This window comes from Theropithecus gelada, chromosome 7b (genome assembly GCF_003255815.1).
Source record: "Theropithecus gelada isolate Dixy chromosome 7b, Tgel_1.0, whole genome shotgun sequence".
Lineage (NCBI taxonomy): Eukaryota > Metazoa > Chordata > Mammalia > Primates > Cercopithecidae > Theropithecus > Theropithecus gelada.
The window spans coordinates 20,679,771-20,697,781 of record NC_037675.1 but is presented as its reverse complement, the minus strand read 5'-3'; positions in this window follow the sequence as shown (position 1 = coordinate 20,697,781).

Genomic DNA, 18,011 nt, shown 5'->3' with positions numbered 1-18,011 from the left:
AATATCCTACACTGCACAGGATAGACCCCACAGCAAACACTGACCAGCCCCAAATGTCAATGGTGCCAAAGTAGAAAACCCCTGCTTTGACTATGAGCTTCTTGATGTAAAATTCAATTTTTATATCAATTTATTCCTCACCACCATTCCCATAACATGGTGTGGCTCTAATTAGTGTTTGGTGTGGCAGTGGATGAGTAAGTGGATGAGTAGCTGGATGGGAGGATGGATGGATTGAGGGAGGGAAGAATGATGAAAGATTAATAGATGAATAGACAGTCAGAAAGGAAGCTTAAATGCAACTCAAAAGAAGAAAGGTCTCTAAACAATTGCAAACTAGTTATTGCTAGGGACACTGGAAGTCTATAGTGACAACACTTTACAAAAAATGAAAGAATTCATCATCTTTAAATAAAAAACTTGGCTATACACCTAATGTATCCCATGATTTGATAGATAAAATCAGAATTTTTCTAGATGCACAAGCAATAAATCTGAGAAATATGTACTAATGTCCCAAGGGTTCAGATAATAAGAAATAAGAAGTCTTTCATAGTTTTGTGTAGATTATTTTTTCTGATCTCTTTCTGGAAGCAGCAGCAGGTGTTTAAGCAAATGGAGTTTCAAGAGAAAAAAAAACACAAGTTTACAATATCTGATATTGTCCAAATGTAATGAGCCTGAATGTGATACAAATGATGGAGAAATTGGACAAGGAAACAGGAAAAAAATGAATTTTAGAAACGAGCCAGATAGCCTAAAAATGGAAAGGAAGTAAAGCAAATAATTTTATATCACAAGATATTAAAGTGTATTTAGCTTGTGTCTTCAAAGTCTCAAAGGCAAAAGTTGCTCCTGGTGGAATACACAAGGCTAGAGAAAGGAATCCCACTGCCCCTGAAGGGTGTTCAGTGCTCTCTGAGCCATTCTTTGCTCTCAGTAAACTAATCATGCTGCTATAAAGACACATGCACATGTATGTTTATTGTGGCACTATTCACAATAGCAAAGACTCGGAACCAGCCCAAATGTCCATCAATGACAGACTGGATTAAGAAACTGTGGCACGTATACACCATGGAATACTATGCAGCCATACAAAAGGATGAGTTCATGTCCTTTATAGGGACATGGATGCAACTGAAAACCATCACTCTCAGCAAACTATCGCAAGAACAGAAAACCAAACACCACATGTTCTCACTCATAGGTGGGGATTGAACAATGAGAACACTTGGACACAGGAAGGGGAACATCACACACCGGGGCCTGTTGTGGGGTGGGGGGAGGGGGATGGATAGCATTAGGAGATATGCCTAATGTAAATGACGAGTTAATGGGTGCAGCACACCAACATGACACATGTATACATATGTAACAAACCTGCACGTTGTGCGCATGTACCTTAGAACATAAAGTATAATAATAATAAAAAAAGAAATGGTAAAGAAAGCTCTCCAAGCTGAAGGAAAATGATACCAGATGGAAACTTGGATCCTCAGAAAAGAATGAAGGGCACCAAACATGATAAACCTGTAGATAAATGCAAAATACTATATTTTTGTGTACTTCCTGTTAATTTTCTTATAAACTTTGCTTCTCTTTAAAACATATTTCTAAGTTTGTCTAACATAAATAACAACTAGACTATAAAGGATAGGAGAGAGTGTGGGTTTGTAAGATTGTAAGAGTTCTATATTTTACAATAAATACTGCATTATTAACTAAAAAACAAACAAACAAAAAAACTGAGCTTGTTCTAAAATAATACTTTCAATCTTTGGTTCTCCAGGACTTTCCTCCACCATGCTTTTTTTTTTTTTTTTTAATTCAGGACTATTAAAGTTATAGACCATGACTTTTTAATATTTGCTCTCCAAACATCATCGTTTGCTTTGCATATTTATATGAATTTGGTCAGTCTCCCAGAGGAAATTCTTAGCCATGTTAAAATTTATAGTTGAATAAAATAGAGAAAATTAGTATCCTACTAATAACATCATAGAAATAAAGCATTGAGGGAGAATTTCTGTTCAGTCCAGTCCACATCAGTGGCATGTCTAAATTATCTAAGACATACTACTTAAGAATTCGATATTTCTGGTTTTTGGCCATTCTTATGCTTTATCATTTCAACAGCCCAAAACTTCTTCCCTGCTCCCAGCTGAACTTTCTGGTTATTTGTTTTAAGCCTATGTTCACTTGTCTGTTTCTCTTTAAAAGTAAAAATACAGGTGTCCTTTATATCCTCTCATACAAATTATTACCATGCTTGAATTAAGTAATCAAACCAAATTACTCCTTCCTTTCACCTTTCCCCTTATGGTCAATTTTCATGTCCCCGGATTCCTGGATTCCCAAAATTTGTTATTTTACCTTAAATGTATCTACCTCTATTTTACATTGTAGTGGCCAAAACTAGAGAGGAAAAAGAAAAACAACTAAACGTCCAACAAACGTACTATCATAGCAGAATAATTTGTGCCCCCATTAATGCCATTGTAACAGTTTTTCTTCTTCACAGTTGAAAATGATATTAAGTGTGTAGTAAGGCATGCAGATAAGGGCAGGTGGGCTCTCAGAAAGACAGTTTACCAGTCAATTCTTCTCCAAATTCTGTGTATGTCATTTAATTTTGGTCCCAAGAAATGCCACAGAACTTGAGTCTCTAGTAGACTTCTTTTTTTTTTAACTTTTCTGCAAAGACAGAGGTGAAACAGAGCAAGTGGTCTTCACTTTTAACTTCTATAGGTTATTAATTTCCCTTCATGCCTATCAAACAGGTTAATAAGATTTTTCAATAATAAATCATTTTCTAAGTCACCATTTGAACTCCCAAATCTCTTGCCTCTGCTAAAGACACTGCATTGTGTTGAGTCCAACTCTCCTTCATAGCTTTCCTTTTACTGTGGATACCCATGATACATTTCTACTACCGGGTAAAAATCAAAGTCAGTTATTTGCCTTTCTTCATGATCTGTAGCCTCTTATGTATGCCCTAATGTGATCTGTTCCTTCTTCCCTACGTTATAACCTACCTAACCACAACCAAAATCTTATTTGATAAATGCAAACAGAGATTCTGCCACTATACTCTTTTGCTGAAACTAAATTTCATACATCAATTTAAATTTTTTTCCTGCTGTTATCTTGACTTTCCATCTTTCCACTTACCTGTTCCTAGACCACATGATCTTCAGGTAATAAGAATCAGGTAACTGAGCTTCTGCCACTTCTATTACATAAAAAGTTGAGAGAATCACAAAAGATAGTTAATTAACAGCACTGAAGGATACTGACTGGGTGCTGTTGCAGAAACCTGGATTTGCCGGCTTTGTTCATGTGGCCAGGGGATTTGTCCCTGGAACCTGATTGGCTTGATAAGAACCACCAAAAGAAAAGTCTTGTAATGAGTCATTGGAGAGGAAACAAAACTGAGACTGGATATTTTAAGAGCCTTACCCTTGGAGATTTTATCTGCTAATTCAGACTTGCTCATTGGTGGTTTAAAATTAGGAAGGGGGGAGGAGCAAAATGGCTGAATAGGAGTCTCCACCGATCACCACCCCCTACACACACACACACACACACACACACACACACACACACAGGAACACCAAGTTTGACAACTATTTACACAAAAGGAGTAGCTTCATAGGAACCAAAGATCAGGTAAGCACTCGTAGTGCCTGTTGTTGACTTCATATCACTAAAAGAGGCACTGAAGAGGATAGAAAATGTCTTGAATTCAGTCTTGAGTTGTGATGCCACTGCTCCCCTACCACCGACAGCACTGTGTGGTGGAAATAATCTGTACACTTGAAAGAGGGATAGCAGAGCAATTGTGAGGCTTTGCATCACAATTTAACTCAGTGCTGCCCCATTACCACAGAAAGCAGAACAGAGCTGATCTCAGCTAACACTCACCACGGAGGGCGTGTTTAAATCAGCACTAGCCAGAGGGAATCACCCATCCCTGCGGTGGGAGGATGAGTTCCAGCCAGCCTCACCACCCAGGGCTGGAGGGCTGTGGGGCCCCATATAAACTTGAAAGGCAGTCTAGGACACAAAGACTGCAATTCCTAGGCAAGTCCTAGTGCTGAGCTTGGCTCAGAGCCAGCTGACTGAGTAGGTTGGGGGCACGTGACCTCTGAGACACTGGCTGGGGCAGCTAAGGGAGTGCTTCCATTATCCCTTCCCCAACCCCGGGCTTCTAGAACAGTACACCTCTCCAAAAGAGACCTTTTCCTTCTGTTTGATGAGAGGAGAGAGAAGAGTAAAGATGACTTTTGTCTTGCATCTTAGATACCAGTTCAGCCATAGTAGGATAGGACACAATGGTCAGGGTCATCTGGCCCTAACTCTGGAACATTTCTAGACATACCTTGGGCCAGAAAGGAACCCATTGCCTTGAAGGGAAGAACCCAGTCCAAGCAGGATCCATAACCTACTGATTAAAGAGCCCTTCGGCCCAGAAGCAGCAGCAGCAATACCCTGGTAGTACACTGCGGGCCTTGGGTGAGACTCAGAGATGTGCTGGCTTCAGGTGTGAACTGGCACTTTCCCAGCTGTGGTGGCTATGGGGAGAGATTCTTCTGCTTAAGAAAAGTACAGGAAAAAGTAAAGGGAACTTTGTCTTGCACCTCGGTTATCAGCTCAGTCACAGAGGGGTAAAGCACCAAGCGGACTTTTGGGGTCCTCAATTCCAGGCCTTGGCTCTGGGATGGCATTTCTGGACTTACTCTGGGCCAGAAGGGAGCCCACTGTCCTGAAGGGTGAGTCCCAGGCCTCATTCACCACAAGCTGACTGAAGAGCACTAGGACCTTTAAAGAACATGGGCCACAGCCAAGGAGTATAGCAGACCTTGAGTGAGACCCAGTGTTATACTAGCTTCAGGTCTGACTACCTCAAGGCATTTAATAAGTAAACTCCCAGAGGTGAAGGATAAAGAAAGGATCCTAAAAGTAACAAGAGAAAAGAGAAAATAAACAATGGAGATCCAATATGTTTGGCAGCAGACTTTTCAGTGGAAACGTTACAGGCCAGGAGAAAGTGGCATGACATATTTAAAGTGCTAAAAGAAAAACTTTTACCCTGGAATAGTACATCTGGTGAAATTATCTTCCAAGCATGACAGAGAAATAAAGACTTTCCCAGACAAACAAAATTGAGACCTGTCCCACAAGAAACGATAAAGGGAGCATTCAATCAGAAAGAAAAGGATGTTAATGAGCAATAAAAAATCATCAGAAGGTACAAAATTCACTGATAATAGTATTGCTTTAAAATTATCTAAAATATTACTGAAACACATAATATTATAACACTATGTAGTATGTAAACTACTCAAGTAGGAAGACTAAAAGATGAACCAATCAAAAATAATAAGTACAACAACTCTTCAAGACTTAGACTGTACACTAAGAAATAAATAGAAACAGGCCAGGTGCCGTGGCTCACACCTGTAATCCCAGCACTTTCAGAGGACAAAGCAGATGGATCACTTGAGGCCAGGAGTTCAAGTCCAACCTGGCCAACATGGCAAAACCTGTGTTTACTTTAAAGAGATATATAAATAGCAACAACAAAAAACTGGGAGGATGAAGTTCAGAGTTTTTATTAGTTTTCTTTTTGCATTTTAGTTTGTGTGTTTGTTTATACAAGCAGTATTAAGTTGTTATCAACTTAAAATAATGGGTTATAAGATAGGGTTTACTGTCTAATGGAAATCTCATATCAGAAAACATACAACAGATACACAAAAAATTAAAAGCAAGAAATTAAATCACACCACCAGAGAAAATGACTTTCACCAAAAGGAAAATGGAAAGAAGGAAAGATGGAAGGATGGAAGGAAGAAGGCCACAAAACAACCAGAACACAAATTGTAAAAGGGCAGCAGTAAATCCTTACTTATCAATAATAACGTTAAATTTAAATGGACTAAAAAAGCCTGGGACCCAATGGCTTCACTTCCAAATTCTACCAAACATTTAAAGAATAACTAATACCAATCCTACGCAAACCATTGTTTTAAAAATGGAGAAAGAGGGAATACTTCCAAACTCCTTCTTCAAGGCCAGTATTACCCTGATGCCAAAGCCAGAGAAAGACCTAGCAAGAAGAGAAAACTATAGCCCAATATTGCTGATGAATATTGACAAAAAATCCTTTAAAAATACTAGCAAACCAAATTCAACAACACATGAAAAGGATCATTCATCATGATCAAGTGATTTATCCCTGGGAGGCAAGAATGTTTAACATATGCAAATCAATATAATACACCATACCAACAGAAAGAAGGACAAAATCATGATTATTTCATTTGATACTGAAAAAGCATTTGGTACAATTCAATGTCCCTTCATGATAAAAATCCTCAAAAAACTGGGTATAGAAGGAACATACCTCAACATAATAAAAGCCATATATGACTGGCCCACAGATAGTATCATACTGAATGGGGAAAAACTGAAAATTTTTTCTCTAAGGTCTGGAACATGACAAGGATGCTCATGTTCACCACTTTATTTGACATATTAATAGTACTGGAAGTCCTAGCCAGAGCAATCAGACAAGAGAAAGAAATAAAGGCCATCCAAGAGAAAGGAATAGGTCAAATTATGCTTGTTTTCAGATGATATGATCTTCTATTAGGAAAAAGCTAAAGACTCCACCACAAAACTATTAGGACTGATAAACAAATTCGATAAATTTGTAGGATACAAATTAACCTCCAAAAATCAGTAGTATTTCTACATGCTAACAGTGAACAATCTGAAAAATAAATCCAGAATGTAATCTCATTTACAGTAGCTACAAATAAAATACTTAGGAATTAACCAAATAACTGAAAGATCTCTACAATTAAAACTAGAAAACATTCATGCAAGAAATGCAAGAGGACCCCCAAAAATAAAGATTTTTCATGTTTATGGATCGGAAAAATTAATATTGTTAAAATGTTTACACTACCAAAAGCAATCTACAGATTCAGTGCAATCCAGATCAAAATACCAATGACATTCTTCACAGAAATAGAAAAAAATCTTAAAATGTATATGGAACTACAAAAGACCTAGAATAGTCAATGTTATCCTAAGCAAAAAGAACAAAACTGGAGGAATCACATTACCTGACTTCAAATTATGCTACAGAGTTATAGTAACCCAAATCGCACAGTACTGGCATAAAAACAGACACGTGGACCAGTGGAACAGAATAGAGAACCCAAAAATAAATTTATACATCTATAGTGAACTCATTTTTGACAAAGGTGCCAAGAATATACATTGGAAAAAGGACAGTTTCTTCAATAAATGGTGCTGCGAAAATTGGATATTCATATGCAGAAAAATGATAGTAAACCCCTATATCTCACCATATACAAAAATCAAATCAAAATGAACTAAAAACTTACATCTAAGACCTCAAACTATGAAACTGCTTTAAAAAAAATGGGTAAGCTCTCCAGGACATTGAAGTAGGTAAAGATTTCTTGAGCAAGACCTCAAAAGCACAGACAACCAAAGCACAAATGGACAAATGGGATCATATCAACTTAAAAGCCTTCTGCGCAGTGAAGCAAACAGTCAACAAAGTAAAGAGACAACTCACAGAATTGGAGAAAATAGTTGCAAACTACCCATCTGACAAGAGATTAATAACCAGAACATATAAAGAACTCAAAAACTCTATAGAAGAAAAAAAACTAAATTAATAATCCAATTTAAAAAATGGCTACAACATCTGAATAGACATTTCTCAAAAGAAGACACATGAATGGCAAACTGATATATGAAAAGCTGCTCATCATCGATTGTCAGAGAAAAGCAAATCAAAACTATAATGAGGTATCATCTCACCCCATTTAAAATTGCTTTTATCTGAAAGTCAGGCAATTGATGAATGCTGACGAAGATGTGGAGAAAAGGGAACCCTGACACATTGTTGGCGGAAATGTAGATTAGTACAACCATTATGGAGAACAGTTTGGAGGTTCCTCAAAAAACTAAAAATAGAGCTAAAATATGATCCAGGTACCATATATTCCCACTCCTAGGTATATACCCAAAATAAAAGAAATAGTATATCAAAAAGACGTCTTCATTCCCATGTTTATTGCAGTACTATTCACAATAGTCAAGATTTGGAAGCAACCTAAATGTCTTTTAGTGGATGAATGGATAAAGGAAATGTGATACATATACACAATGGGGTATTATTCAGTCATAAAAAAGAATGAGACCTTGTCATTTGCAACAACATGGATGGAACTGGAGGTTGTATATTAAGTGAAATAAGCCAGGCACAGAAAGACAAACTTCACATGTTTTCACTTATTTGTGAAAGCTAAAAATCAAAACAACTGGACTCACGGACATAGAAAGTTGAAGGATGGTTACCAGAGGCTGTGAAGGGTAGTGGGGATTTGAGGGAAAGTGGAGATGGTTAATGGATACAAAAAATAGTTAGAAAGCGTGAATAAGACCTACTATTTGCTAGCACAACATGGTGATTGTAGTAAAAAATAATTTAATTGTACATTTAAAACTAAAAGAGTATAACTGAATTGTTTGTAACTCAAAGGATAAATAAATGCTTGAGAAGATGGATACCCCATTTGCCCTGATGTGATTATTATGCATTTCAGGCCTGTATCAGAATATCTCATGTAACCCATAAATATAATATATACATACTATGTACCCACAAAAATTAAAAATAAAAAACAAAATAATGCCGAATGCCTAGGGAGTATGAACACATTTAATCAAAATTATGTGGATTTCACTATAAATTTCAATCAGCTTAAGCACACATGACTCAGGATAGGCAAGAGAAATTACATGAATCTCTAATGTACAACCTCTAAAATGAAAACAAAAGCCTTTTATTATTTTTTTCTTTTTTAGACGGAGTCTTGCTGTCATGCAGGCTAGAGCGCAGTGGTGTGATCTTAAAAGCCATTTTTTAAGTCCATTAAATTGTAAGTTCCTTGAAAGCTGGGACCTAGACATGGAGTTTACTCATTCTGCCCATTCTTAACTATGACCCATGGACCATTCCCTCCCTAAGGAGCTTGTAGCTCAGGAGACACGTACATGCAAACAAAGAGTTTTAATCCAATATGGATAATAGCACTACTAAAGGCATGTTCAATGCATTGGGTTGGAATGCAAAGGAAAGAATCCCTAAATCTAACTCTGAGAATCTAGGCAGACTTCCCAGGGGAAGTAGCATTTGAGTAGAGGCTTAAGAGTTAGAGGGAGGAATGAGAGGAGGAGAGGTTAATTTTGGGAAGAACTAACAGCATGCAGAATGAGATTTGGCATGTTTGAGAAACTATGGTGGTTTAGCACGAAGGAATTTGAAGTGCAGAGTGATATGATAATCAGAGAGTTTTAAAAAATCATGTGTACACCTGCAACTGTGAAACCACTAGAAGACACACTGGGGAAACGTTTCAGGACATTGGTCTGGACAAAGATTTGTTGTGCAAGACCTCAATAGCACAGGCAACCAAAGCTGGACAAATGAGATCACATCAAGCTAAAAACTTCTGCACAGTAGAGAAAAAAGTCAACAAAGTGCAGAGACAATTCACAGAATCAGAGAAAATATTTGCAAGCTACCCATCTGACAAGTGATTAATAACCATAATATATAGGGAGCTCAAATAATTCAATAGCAAAAAAAATCTGATTAAAAATGGGTAAAATATTTCAATAGATATTTCTCAGAAGACACAAATGGGAAACAAGTGTATGAAAAATGCTCAACATTACTAATTATCAGAGAAATGTAAATTAAAACTACAATTAGATGTTCTCTCACCCTAGTTAAAATGGCTCTTATCCAAAAGACAGGCAGTAATGGATGCTGGTGAAGATATAGAGAAAGGGGAACCCTCGTACACTGTTGGTGGGAATGTAAATTAGTACGATCACTATGGATAACAATATAGAGGTTTCTCAAAAAACCAAAAGTAAAATTACTATATGATCCAGCAGTCCCACTGCTGAGTATATATTTAAAAGAAAAGAAAGCCACATATTGAAGATAGTCTGCACTCCCATGTTTATCGCAGCACTATTCACAATAGCCAAGATGTAGAATCAACGTAAGTGCCCGTCAGTGGATAAAGAAAATGTGTTACATATACACAACGGAATATTATTTAGCCACAAAAAAGTAAAATTCTGGCCTTTGAAATAACATGGATGGACCTGGAGGACATTATGTTGAGTGAAATAAGCCAGGTGCAAAAAGACAAACATCACAGGTTCTCATTCATAGATGGAAGCTTAAAAAGTAGATCTCATGGAGCTAGAGAGTGGAATGATGATTACTATAAGCTGAAAATGGTAGTGGTATGCAGGAGAGAAAGCGAGGATGGTTAATGAGTACAAAAATACTGTTACATGGAAGGATTAAGATCTAGTTTTTGGTAGCACAATAGGGTGACTAATTAATAATGTGTTATAAGTTTCAAAATAACTAGAAGAGTGGAATTAGAATGTTCCTACCACTAAGAAATGATAAATATTTAAGGAGATGGATATCTTGACTACTCTGATTTGATCATTACACATTATATGCTTGTATCGCTGTTACCACATGTACCCCATAAATATGTTCAATTATGCATCTAATTTCATTTTTAAAATTTAAAAATTAAAAAAATTTAATGATTTACTTTTTTTATAAAAAGAAGAAAAATAGAAAGGAAAATAGAGTCTCAACTGTAAAATAATAATAGTAATAATGTATCCAACTAAATCAATTGAATCAAGCTCTCTGGGAGGTTGGCCAAGAATCTCATTAATTTTTAAAAGTGTCTTAGGTAACTCTGATGTACAACTGTTGTTGAAAACCACTGCTGTGCCCTCTGCTCCTCTTTGTACTCCCCTACCATGGTATGCATAACTCTATCACTATACTTGCCTGGTGACATTGAAACTATTTCTCTATGTCCTGCAGAATGGAAGTTCCTCAAGTGTCAGGATGTGCCTTATTTTTCTCTATATTTATAATGTCTTTTACATTTTCTGGAACATATTAGGAACTCTATAAATATTGGTTTAACTGAATAAAAACTAACATCTAAAGAATAAAATTAGGCCAAAGCAAAAATGTAAAAAAAAAAAAAAAAAAAAAAAAAAGAAAGAAAAATAGTTTCAAAATAGAATTATAGGCAATGACTAAAAGGGGAATATAAATAATGGTAGAATGGTTCAATGATCATGAATTTTAGAGCTAAGAAGTTAGAAATTAGTTTGAAAAAACATGCAAATAACTGAATTCTTAAGACTAACTTCTGGGTTGAAACTGCCTTCCAAGAGAGACTCTCTTTAGAGCAGCAAAGCAGGGAAAAGGCAAGCCACTTGATCATTTCTCCAAAAGTCATTCATATCTATGACCCACAGACTCCCTTACAAGTGTCCATGAAGTCCAAAAGAATGTGTTTTATAGAACAGGCCTATAATCAGGCAGCTCAGAGGTACATTATCCTTAACCCCCAGAGTAGTCTGAAACGGAAATTTCAAACAATGTAATTATCTGTTTTGTTTTAGTTGGGAAAAAATATATATCTAATATATTAGAGTTCATTAAATCTTAATTATAAGCAAATGATACTCTGAAAATTTGAAATCCAGTTTGAAGTATCACAGAACGACTTGATATCAGCAAAGATCTTCAACTGATATTTTTAATTTTTAATAATTTTTAATTGCATAGAGAGTATATGAATTTGTTCTCATTTTAAAAACTAGACCATCACAAACAAAGACAAAGACCTTTTAATAATGACCCTAAATCCAAGGCTCCTGACCTCCTCTCTAGGAGTAACTATCATGTAGTATGTATTCTTCCAGACCTTTTGTATGCTTGACAATTATGTGCATTTACTTCTGTAAATCCATATGACTCTACTTTCTTTTTCAGTTTTACAGATATTGTAGAAAATTAATCAAGGTCAAGATAAGAAAATATATCACACTAAAATGTGTGATTGACAATAGTTGATTGAAAGAATTATATACAAGAATTTGGGCAGGGTTATAAGAACCAGGAAGAAATGGTAAAGGAACCCAGGGCTAGTAAGGGCAGTGAGTTCTTATAATCCCTAGGGCTATGGGGGTCTAATGAGGGAGGGGTTTCAAGAATCACAAATCAAAGCCAAGGCTGCAGAAGAGCATGACCCAACAGGAGCTGTGAACAGTAGTACAGCCTGCTTTAGTAGCTTCTCATAGGCTTCTCCTGCATCCTGTTGAAGAGCACATCATCATTATGAAATATGGTTCCCAACTAGCATTGTAACTACACCTTAGCAGAAGCAGGCCATTCCACCAATTTATCAAATCAGATGCTCGTAATTGATGGCACATGTCAGTAGACTAGTGAGTTCCATGTGTGTAAGCTTATTCTTATACTTCATTTGCTGTAAAATGTATCCCCTGGTCATATGCAATGTTGTGTCAATATCATGGTGATCAATAAGGTATTCTATATGCCCAAAAATGATTATGTTGTTGTGATCTGTTGAGAGTGTATCACTCAGGGGTTAATCAGAAAAGTAGAACCACTATAAATGCTACAGAACAAGAAATTTATTATAGACATTAGACCTTACACAATTGTGGAAGCCATCAAGCAATCTATGTATGTCTGTTGCCATTGAATCTCATGCTGCACCTAAAGCCAGTAGAGCCAGGACTATGGAAGGGAAAATGGACAAAGTAGAGGAGGCCAAGGACAAATTAGAACTGTGTCTCTTTCAGTGCTTCCAACTCTGATGTACTTGCACCTGGTTCAGGACTCAGAGGATCTAAAGGGAGAGATCCAGTGGGAAGTAGAGGAACTGCAGGCAGAGTTCCTGTTCCACATCACAAGGTGAGCCAGCATACCAATAACAATATGTGTGAGCTGCAGCAGTACCTTCCCTACACCAACCTCATATCAAAAGTAACTACTGCTTCACTTCCACTTTCCAAATCCTTCACAAACTTTTCTTGCGGTAAGCCCTAACATGGAAACATACATGGAGGGGAATTCTGAGAATCATAGTTCTGGTTTAGCTATGTTGAAAAAGTATAAAGATAAGAGTCCAATTTCATTATTTTGCATGTAGATACCCAGTTTTCCTGTGCCATGTATTGAAAAGACTTTCATTTCCCCATTGTCTCTTCTCAGTGTCCATGTTAAAACTTAGATAATCATATATGCTGGGGTTTATCTCTTGGCTTTCTATTCTATTCCATTGATATACATATCTGTTTTATGTCAATATGATACAGTTTTGATTAATATAACTTTGCAACATAATTTGAAATCAGGTAGTGTGATGCCTCCAACTTTATTTTTCTTTCTCAAGACTGCTTTGGCTATTTGGGGTCTTTTGTGGTTCCACACAAAATTGAGAATTTTTTAAAATTTCTGTTTAAAATGCCATTGGAATGTTGATAGAAATTGCATTGAATCTGCTGTTAGTGTATAGAAATACTACCAATATTTGTATGTTGATTTTACACATGCAACTTTACTGAATTGGTTTAATATTAGTAATTCTGTCTTTTTATCGCCAAACTTTGACTATTTACATCTAAAGTAATTACTGATAAATAAGAATTTACTATTGACAGTTACTTAATGGTTTTATGGCTGTTTGTGGAGCCTTTGTTCCTGTATTTGTCCCTTGCTTCCTTCCTTTGTGATTTGATGTTTTTTGTAGTGGTATGTTTTGATTCCACTCTCTTTATCTTTTGCAAATCAACTATAGGTTCTGCTTTGTGTTTACCATAAAGTTATACTAGTCTATTTTAAGCTGATAACAACTTAACTTTAATCACATGCCTCAGGTTTGCTGGAAGATTTCTAATCCATATGATATTTAAGTGCCTCCTCAAAAATGGATGACCTTTGATGGACATTTATACTGGAACGACTTCACTGAGTACAGGATTGCATTAACCAACCTAGCAGGCTGTTAGCACTTATCCAGGCACTCAAATCAATTATTAATGCCTAAATCCCACGTGATATACCATATTGATTTCTGATTTTTGTCTCGTTAGTCTTTTTCAGCCTAACCATTGAATTCACTCATATGCCTTTTCCTCAGACCCCAGCAAATATTTAGAAAATCCTATAACTCTTTTAGTTTAAACTTTATATTTTCAGAGCAGGCTTTGTACTTCTCTATATAAGTTGTAGTGTGACCTAATTCTTGTTATAGTCCTAAGGGCAACTGGTCCAGATAAAGCCAACCAAAAATAAAGGTCTTTTTTTTTTTTTTTTTTTTTTAACTTCAAGGAAAGGCTGGTTTATTCAGACTTGGATGAAAGAGTAGCTCCACCAGCAAAAAGGGTAAGCATTGGGAGATCAAGTGGCAGTGACATTTAGTTGTAATGGAGACTACAGTTCCTTGCCTTGACCTACGTTTCATTCTATACAAACACAAGTGAAAACTTGAATAATAATAGTCTACATTTATTCTACATATAAGGAGGACTTCCAAAAGTTTGTGGGAAAAAAATGGAATTAAAAGATAAAAATATAAACTTTCTCACCATAAACTCCATCAAGTACAAGACACTTTTGTAAGCAATGATATCAGCCATTTAGTCCATCTCTACAGAACTGAGGGTCCTAGGAAATTGAACCATGTCAATGCAGCTTTTTTACATTATGAAATGAAGAAGAAGAAGTTTCATTTAAGGATTTTTTTAAGATTAGGAAACAAAAAGAAGTTAGAAGAAGCCAAATCAGGACTTCAGTGTAGATTCCTAATGATTTCCCACCAAACTCTCACAAAATTGCCTTTGTTTGATGAGAGGAATAAGCAGGAGGAGCTTTGGTTTGGTGGAGAAGAACTCTCTAGTAAAGCTTTCCTGGGTGTTTTTCTGCTAAAGCTTTGGCTAACTTTCTCAAAACACTCTCATAATAAGCAAATGTTAATGTTCTTTGGCCCTTTAGAAAGTCAAAAAGAAAAATTCCTTGAGAATCCCAAAAAAACTGTGGCCATTATCTTTGCTCTTACTGGTCCACTTTTGTTTTGACTGGACTACTTACACTTCTTGGTAGCCATTGCTTTGATTGTGCTTTGTTTTCAGGATCATACTGGTAAAGCCATGCTTCATGTCCTATTATAATTCTTCAAAGAAATGCTTCAGGATATTGTTCCCACTTGTTTTAAATTTCCACTGAAAGCTCTGCTCTTCTCTGCTGTTGATCTGGATGCAACAGTTTCGGCAGCTGTCAAGTAAAATGTTTGCTCACCTTTTTCAGTCAGAATTGTGTAAGTTAAACCAATTGAAATGTCTATGGAGTTGGCTATTGTTTGTGCTGTTAATCAGTAGTCCTCTTCAATTAGGGTATAACAAGTTTAATATTTTTCTTTAAAAATTGATGTGAATGCTCTGCTCCTGCAAACTTTGTCTTCCAACATAGAACATAGTCATCCCTTTTTAAAATGAGTTATACAGTTTTAAACTGATAATTTCTTTGGGGAATTGTCTCCACAAACTTTCTGTAAAGCATCAGTGATTTCACCATTTTTCTGCCCAAGCTTCACCATAAATTTGATGTTTGTTCTTGCTTCAATTTCAGAAGAAATCATGTTGTTCTGATATGGGCTCTTTTCACACTGATGTCTTATCCTTCCTAGTACCTCATACTAGATTCCTTTTAGACATGTTATCACAAGTTAGTATGAATTTATTTTGGTGCAAAAAGTATTTGAAGCCCATGCATAGTTTTTTTCATAAGAAGCATTTTCCATGAACTTGTAGAAGAAAGCTTGTGTAATCAGAGTCCAGTATTCCTGAGATAAGGGAGTTATACAGGTACTCCTTAAATATGTGAGCCAGCTAATCCCAGAAATCATTTTTAGGTGCTCTTTCCTGGGGCTTTTCTGTGCACAAATACTTATTTCAGGGTCACACCAAGAAAAAGTACCATATTCAAATGGAATAAATGAGGAAATTTAATTTCCAACAGTACAAGTGGTATTATAGAAGACCAACAAGGAATGGTTAAGTATCCAGGACTAGCTACAGCAGGAAGCCATTACTGTTTCTAATGCTGAGGGCAGTAGTCATGGAGAATGTGTTGTGTGTGTGTGTGTGTGTGTGTGTGTGTGTGTATGTGTGTGATGTGTTTGTGCCACTTTATTCATACCTTTATAGAGTGTTCAAATCATCATAGTAAATGTTTTCATTTTTCCTACTTTAAGAAAAACATTTACTTCCTTTAAGAAGATGTAAATAGAATAATTGTGGTAGTAAATGGTTATATTTTGCGTGCTCATGAGTTTACTGGTTAATAAAATAATTGTGTATGTAAGACAATACTCAATTTTCCATCTTTGAATTGACAAAGACTCTTCCCTTGACCAAAATTTAGTCAGACTCTTCTTGTACCACTTTCCAAATAAGCTTCGACCTTGGCCCTCTTCTCCACTGAACCTGCATAGCCCAGTTTTAGCAAGAATACTGCTAAGAGTTTAGGGAGGATCTTCCAGCCTTGATATCTGATTACACTTGATATCTGATCTAATTCCTCTTCTCCATCCTTGATATGTTCTCGCCTGCCTGCAGCAAGAATCCTGTTAGGTCAGTTTAGCAAGAATTCTCCACTACCTTTGATGTCTCTTTTTAATAATTTTCCACCCACAGGAACTACAGCCTGCTCCATAGCCATAAATTCCCACCTGTTTTCGTTGTACTAGGAACTGAGCCCAAACCTTTACTGAGATCTCTTTTCTTCTATTATAATAATTTCTCAATAAAATATATGGTTCCTCAAAAACCAACTAATGTTTTTACCACATTAAATATTGTCAGGTTTTAGTTTTCTTTAGCAAATACTCTCTATGAAATAAAAGTCAGTTTCTTTGGTTAATGTCAAAATTACTAAGAGTCATTGAAACTAGAAGTAATAATAACCAAAAAATATGACAGGCTATGTAATGTAATAGGATCTGGTTTTGTTTGTCAAGAGGGAGAAAGGGGTAGATTCATTCTAAGATAAAATGTCTAGTTATTCCAGTACGTGAAGAACAATAGTAAAAGACAAAACCCAAAGGATACAGAAAGCTTTAGAAGTGTGAGGAAGTAAATTCTGTTTTGTTACATATATGTAACTACAAATAATGCTTCTGAATAGAAGCAATGAGCAATGATATATGTTAAAATTTTGGCACAGTTTTTCACAGCTCAGCTTTGATTGATCTATTTTTTTTAAATCTCAAGAATGTTTTATTGCCAAATATTACATTAAAGCAAGACTAGAATTTGGCATTCTCTCTGTTTGAATGAGATAACAAATTTATTCTTTCTTCTTTTAAAAAAATAGTAAGTGTTATTTTTTGTCTTCTTTGTAAATGTCCCTGCCGGTAGACAAAAATTCTGTAGCCCACAGGAATCACTTTTTGTGCTTTATGCTGACTTTATATGCTCCATTATTTCAAAAAACATAGTGGATTTCAAAGGTTACTTCTAACTTTGTTTTAAAAATAGTTTTACTCTGATAAATAGGTAACTATACTACAATCATTTCTATTCTCAGATATTTGTACTACCTATACTACTGTTGTGGTTTGATTTGTGTTCACCAAATAGGTATGTTAAAATTCTAACACTGAGTACTGTGAAGGTGGCCTTCTTTGCAAACGTTTGTCTTTGCAGATATAGTCAATTTAAGGTCATACTGAATTACAGTGGATGAAGGAGATATTTCTCCCTTTTCAGAGGCCTTCAAATAGCCTTCCATCTTACATATTTCTAATAATTACTCTTAGGAATTAAGGCTCAAAACTTTAATATTTGGTTTCTAAATAATTTATATGTAACTTTTTTCTCTTTTCAGAAGCAAATTTCCCTCCCTCCTAAATGAAAAAATAGACCCAATATCCATGTGGATGATCAAATTAAGGTAGGACAAAGAGAAGCTTCAGCAATAAACTTCAATAGTTAATAAAGACACTCACAATACAAGCCATGAC